We start from the raw sequence: 6108 nt of genomic DNA, 5'->3' as shown, positions 1-6108 counted from the left end.
TTTCCTAATTTCTTTCTGATTTCTTAAAAAAATTAGTTGGTACAAGGAAGGCACAAACATTTTAACCTTTCTGTTTTATATGTGTGCTTAGAATGAGTAGGTTGGACTAGTTCCTTTCTATGTTTTTCCTCTCCCAAAGCCATGGGATGAACTTGAATATACCATGGAATGCTAGGAGAACAAACAGGTTCATCCTAGGAAGAGTGAAACCAGGCTGCTCCTTGGAGACAAGCAAGTATTCTAAAGCTCCGTCTGACATACTTTAGTCACGTTGCAAGGAGGGACAAGTCCTTGGAAAAAGATGTCATGCTTGGGAGGGTGGATGTACAGTGCAAGACAGGAAAACCCTGGATGAGATGGATTGATTCAGTGACTGGAGTAATGGGTGTAGGTGTGTCAGAGATGGTGAGGTTGGCTTAGGATAGAGCAGGGTTCAGAGCTGTTGTACACGGTATCGTTATGAATTGCACGTGACTCGACGACACATAACAATCATCACAGTGGGAAGAGGCTGAGCTGTGGCGATCCAAAGGGGCATGGAGGAAGACCTGTGCAGGGAGCAGGCTCTCAAGGCCGAGTCTGAGGCCCCGGAGCTGTCCCTGATGTCTCACTGACCTCACTGAGGTTCTTGCTGTCACCACCACTATCTTCAGCCCTTATTCTTCCGACAGGCTTCACCTGAGCTTGGGAGAAAGTTTCCTTTGGCCTCCACCTTGTCCTCAGTGTCCCCCAGTACCAGTACCACATGTCTGTCCTTCTCCTTCAGTTCCAGGTGCCGTCTCGGCCCATATGCCATCTGGGTGAGGTCTCATTTCATGGCATGTGCATCTTCCCAGTCTGTGTTGTATTTGGGCTCCACTTCTCTGATCTGGAAGTTGAGAGTGTTGGAATAGAGATGCATGGCAGCTGGGTTACTTTTTTCTTACTTGCAGGGAGACATATTTGGCATTGAAGTTCTCAATCATAACTCGGGAGGCCTGGTCCATTAGCTTCTGTGCCAGGCCAAGGCAGTGGAGTGAACACTTCACAGCTAGTGAGGTGATGTGTCCATGTGGTATGCCATCTAGGTGTTCTTGCATTAAAGCCAGGTCTTTTTTTTTATTATTAAATTTTATTAGTTTTAATGAACATTTACAGGGATTTTGGGTTTTCATTCCTTCATTGCTGCACCATTCTCTCTACCCTCCTCCCCAGTTTATTCTTCTTCCCCGCCATCCGAATGTCTGTTTTAATTGTCCAATTGCCACAGTGCTTGTCAAAGTCAGTTCTGATTAATCTCCTTTGTCGGTGTGTCCTTTGCCATTCCCTATCACTCCTCCCTGAGAGAGACTTCACCCTGATTCATAAGGAAAAGGGGATGGCATATTCTCTCAGCTACTTCCTGCTGAAAAGGGACGCTGTGGGTTTCAGGGTGAAGATCTTCTCTCACTACTCTAAAGGGCCCCTTTGGCAGTAGGAAACACATAGACTTTTATGGAGATTGATTTTGGAATTTAGATGCACTCTTATTGATTGTGCTTGGCCGTACATGTTCATATCCTTGAAGATGTATCATGGGGGTGTTGCAACCTAGAAGACACAAATTTGACTAACAAGTTACAAGTACATGAGTAAAAAATTACAGAAAAGTAAAAGAAAGGATTCTTTCATTGTTTTACAAACCCTCCCCCAGGTCCCCTCCACCATGTAGCCCTCGCTCTAGACTCCTGTGATGACAGAAGTACCTAGTCATATATCTCTTTTAAACAGTTTTCTCCCTCCTCTGTTTCAGTGCAGTATACATTATTGAACCCATCTGACTCAGTCTCTCCCCAACCCCAAGGACAGTCCCATTCTACAACAGTGGCATCATGTAATATTTGTCCTTTTGTGACTGGGATATTTCACTCAGCATAATGTTCTCCAGAGTCAACCATTTTGAATACTATTGCGTGAGTTCCTTGTTTTTTAATGCAGCATAGTATTCCATTGTGCGAATATACCACAGCTTCTCTAGCCATTCGTTTGTTGATGGGCACTTAGGTTGTTTCCAACTCCTTGCTATTGTGAACAAAACTGCAATAAACATGGGTGTGCTTGGATGTCAGCTATGGTCTCTTCAGGGTATATTCCCAGTAGTGGAATTGCTGGGTCAAATCTCTATTTGCAACTTTTTGAGAAAGCGCCATACTGCTTTCCACAGGGGTTGCACCATTTTACACTCCCACCAACAGTGAATCAGGGTTCCAGTTTCTCCACGATCTCACCAGCATTTGTTGCTTGATGTTCTGTTAAATTTTGCTATTTTGACTGGGGTGAGATGATATCTCATAGTTGTTTTAATTTGCATCTCTCTTAGGGATAGGGATTTTGAGCATTTCTTCATGTGTTTGTTAGCCATCTGAATGTCGTCTTCGGTGAAGTGCCTGTTCATATCCTGTGCCCATTTTTCTATTGGATTATTTACCTTTAGTCTTCCCAGTATCCTGGAAGATAAAGCCAGGTCTTGTCATTCTTATCCTCAGCTATTGGGGAGAGCTGGGCCCAGGAGAGACCACAGTAGAAGTAGTACTTCATCTGGTAGTTCTCCAGCAGGCAAAGCTTCTCCGACAGGCAGAGGTTTTCTGACAGGCAATGCTGCATGTTCTTCAAGTCCTCTGGCCTCACATTGGATGTTCATGAGGGAGGTGGGCCTGGCGACACCTGTATGACCCAGCAGGGTGGAAACTAGGTTAGTTTCTAATTCCTAAACATTCTGTATTGAAATTTGTAGGACTCCACAGCTCTGGTGGTAGATTTGGTAACATCTTATACTGCTAACCAAAATGGCACATATCTTCAGAAGTTCAAATCCACCAACTACTCAGAGGAAAAAAGATGAGCCATCATCTCTTGTTAAGATCAGCACTCAAGGATGTCTTCAAAGGGCTAAAGAGCCAAGATGCTGGTTTCAAGACTAGGATATGCTGATCCAAGCCACGGTCTTCTTACTTGCTTCCTAAGCATTTGAAACTTGGACAGTGACTAAGGATGCTGGAAGGACAATCGATTTGACTTGTGGTGTTGGAGAAGAGTACTGAATATACCGTGGGTGGCTAAAAGAAGTCTGTCTAGGAGGACGTATAACCATGGTGCTCCTTAGAAGCAAGGATGGTGAAACTTTGTCTCACGTACTCCGGGCACACTGTCAGGAGGGGCTAGTCCCTAGAAAAAGACATCATGCTGGGAAAGGTGGAGGGTTAGTTAATGAGAGGAAGACCCTTAACAAAATGTATTGACACTTATAGTGACTATAGCAGTAGGCTGAAACATAGCAGAGGTGGTAAAATAGTGCAGGGTAGGGCAAGGTTCAGCTTTGTGGTTGATAGGGTCACTCTAAGTCAAAGGAACTTGCTAGACTCAAACAACAAACAGGGAGACAGAAACTGCTTTAAATTTTCGTAACGGGGAAATAAATATTTTTAAAAAATGATGACAGGGGAAATGTAAGAGTTGTGAAATAACAGAGGATAGTGAGACAATCCAGAATTCAGCAACAACCAAAAGTCACTATTACTTCTGGCGAGGGAGCTCTGGTGACCTAGTAGTAAAAAGCTGTGCTGTAATCCAAAAGGCACACAGTTCAAATCCACCAGCTACTCCATGGGAGAAGGATGGGCAATCTCCTCCATTGTGATTTAATGCCTCTGAAAAACCACTGGAGGGCCAACTACGAGTTGGTTCTGACTCAATGGCAACAACAACAACAACAACAACAGTAGTGAACAAGAAGGGATGGACGGTATTATCAAAGGCCAAGGACCAGGGATCCTTGGCAGGTATATTTGTAGAGAGCTGGAGACAAAAAGGAGATTAAAATCTTCCTGGAGACATGCCAAAATGTGAGGCGGAGAGCCAGAGAGACATATCTGACTCCTTTTCCCCTCCACTGGCAACTCTTATTAACCAGAACCAGCAGGAATTCCACCTGCTGGTGGTCTGGGGCATGTGGCACCAATGGTGACCTACAGACAGTGATACCAAAAAAAAAAAAAAAAAAGAAAAAAAGTGTGCATGACTGGAGAGCAAAGGGTGCAAACACCTTAGCACTAGTGCACGCCCTTTTTAGAAGGTTCAGATTATTACCTGAATCCTTTCTCTAGACTATTTTATGCACTTTAATTTGCAGATGAAAGTTCAGAAATATATTTAACTTGCACAATATATAAACCTTCAGAGTACATGAAAAACAAGGAAGCAGCACAGGGAAAATAAAAGTTCCAATTTATTTTTTATTCTGTCACAGTAATACATTTGTTTTCTCTCCTAAATGAATGCGATATTTAGCATGAAAAGATGTTCATGTGCAAATAGAATAGGTGGATTAATTATACCACATTTACTATCAATTCATTTTTTAATACTCACTAGAGTGATTTAAGCTTTCTAAAAGCTAAGCGCTCAAACAAATCATGTCTCCAGAGAGTATGTGCTTGGTGCTGATCAATAATTATTTTGTTAATTATGGAGATATAGGAAAAATTAGGTCATTTTTAATTCTGCATGCACAGGAACTACTCTTCAAAGCTGACAATACCTTTCTGTATAGGTTGGCTTAATGCTTCAGAAGATGCTCAGGCCACATCCTCAATTAATATTTTGGCAAGGACCCTTTTTATTTTATTTTATTTTATTTTATTTTATTATTTTTGTGTGAGTGTGCCATCAAATCAGATCTGACTGGTACAGGAAGAGATTGTCCCTCCTTTCCCAGCAGAGCATCTGGTGGATTCGAACCGTGAGCCTCTGGGATTGTAGTTGCAACTCCTTGCCACTAGGCCACCAGAGCTCCCCTAAGGACCCTTTCCTTGTTCTTCCTACCAATTTTATTTTTAAAGAATAAAATATGAACAATTGGTATCAAACTCCATGATATTTTTTTCCAGGTTTGCAGCCTATAATTAAATATTTTCTGTACCCTTCCTTCAGTCAACAAAAATTTAATGTTTATTTAGTTCAGAATTTCATGGGGAATGCAAAGATTTTATTAAGAATGGAGCTTGTGCACAGAAAGGAAATTCCTAGAGGACTTTTTGAACAAGTCTGCTGATCACATGGGCTCGTCTACTGTGAAATAACATTTAGTGATGAATCTTTCATTTAAAAAATTTTCTTTCTTCTGCTTCTTTTGAAGAGTAATGTGGTGCAGTAGCTTAATTATCCAAAACGGACTTTTTTGTTTTTGACTTTCACTACATGGCTATGCTAATGATACGAATGAAATAAAAATCACTTTGTGGATGAGAACCTTCAAGAAAGGTATACAGACTACTAATGAGAGGTTTGGTCAGTTTTTCCAATCCCACCTGTCTTATATTGAGTACCATTTAAGGGAGAAAATGAGAAACTCACTATTAGCAAGAAAGAAGAAGCAGAGAAGGCAGTGTAAAGTCCTTCTAGGAAGGAGAGATTCCTGTAAAGAAGGAGACAGATCAAGAGTGAGATACAGCAGCAGCTGCAGCAGAAGTGATGGAAAACCAGAGAACAGTATGTGACAGAGCTGAGCGAGAACTGCAGCCCCACAGGATGAGTGCTGAGAACCTATGCTTGAGCTTGTTGAAGGCATTGGGGGAAGATGCCATAATTGGTGGGACTGAGAGAGCTATTCCATTTGTATGCTGACCAAATCATTTAAGAAGCTGGACTTTACGAAGGAGAGTGTGGCATCATCTCATCAACAACTTGTGTTATGCGGATGACACAACCTTCCTAACTAAAGGTGAGCAGGACCTAAAGTGCTTAGTGCAGAAGATCAAGAATTGCAGCTTTCCGTATGGATTGCTTCTCAATATCAAGAAAATAAAGATCTTCACCTTTGGACCAATGGGCAACATCATGATAGATGGAAAAAAGGCTAAAGTTGTCAATGATTTCATCTTGCGGGGATCTACAGTCAACACCCTTGGAAACGGCAATCAGGAGATCAGGAGACATATCGCATCAGGAAAATCTACTGTCATGGACTTCTCCAAAGTTCTAAAGAGCAATGATGTCAGCTTGTGAGGTTTGTTTTTTTTTATGTTGAAATAAAGTTGTATTTTTAACAGAAACAGATCAGAACACCTATATTGTTTTTTAAATATTTTCTAA

At 41.7% G+C, this 6108-nt stretch overlaps 1 pseudogene; it reads right to left on the bottom strand.

The window, feature by feature from the left end:
- Window positions 1-457: 457 nt before the first annotated feature.
- LOC102856003 overlaps window positions 458-6108 on the bottom strand; it is a 15474-nt pseudogene continuing 9823 nt past the window's right edge.

This window comes from Elephantulus edwardii, unplaced genomic scaffold (assembly GCF_000299155.1).
Source record: "Elephantulus edwardii isolate Elephantulus edwardi_28Jun2011 unplaced genomic scaffold, EleEdw1.0 scaffold00036, whole genome shotgun sequence".
NCBI lineage: Eukaryota > Metazoa > Chordata > Mammalia > Macroscelidea > Macroscelididae > Elephantulus > Elephantulus edwardii.
This window is presented reverse-complemented; position numbering and strand designations above follow the sequence as displayed.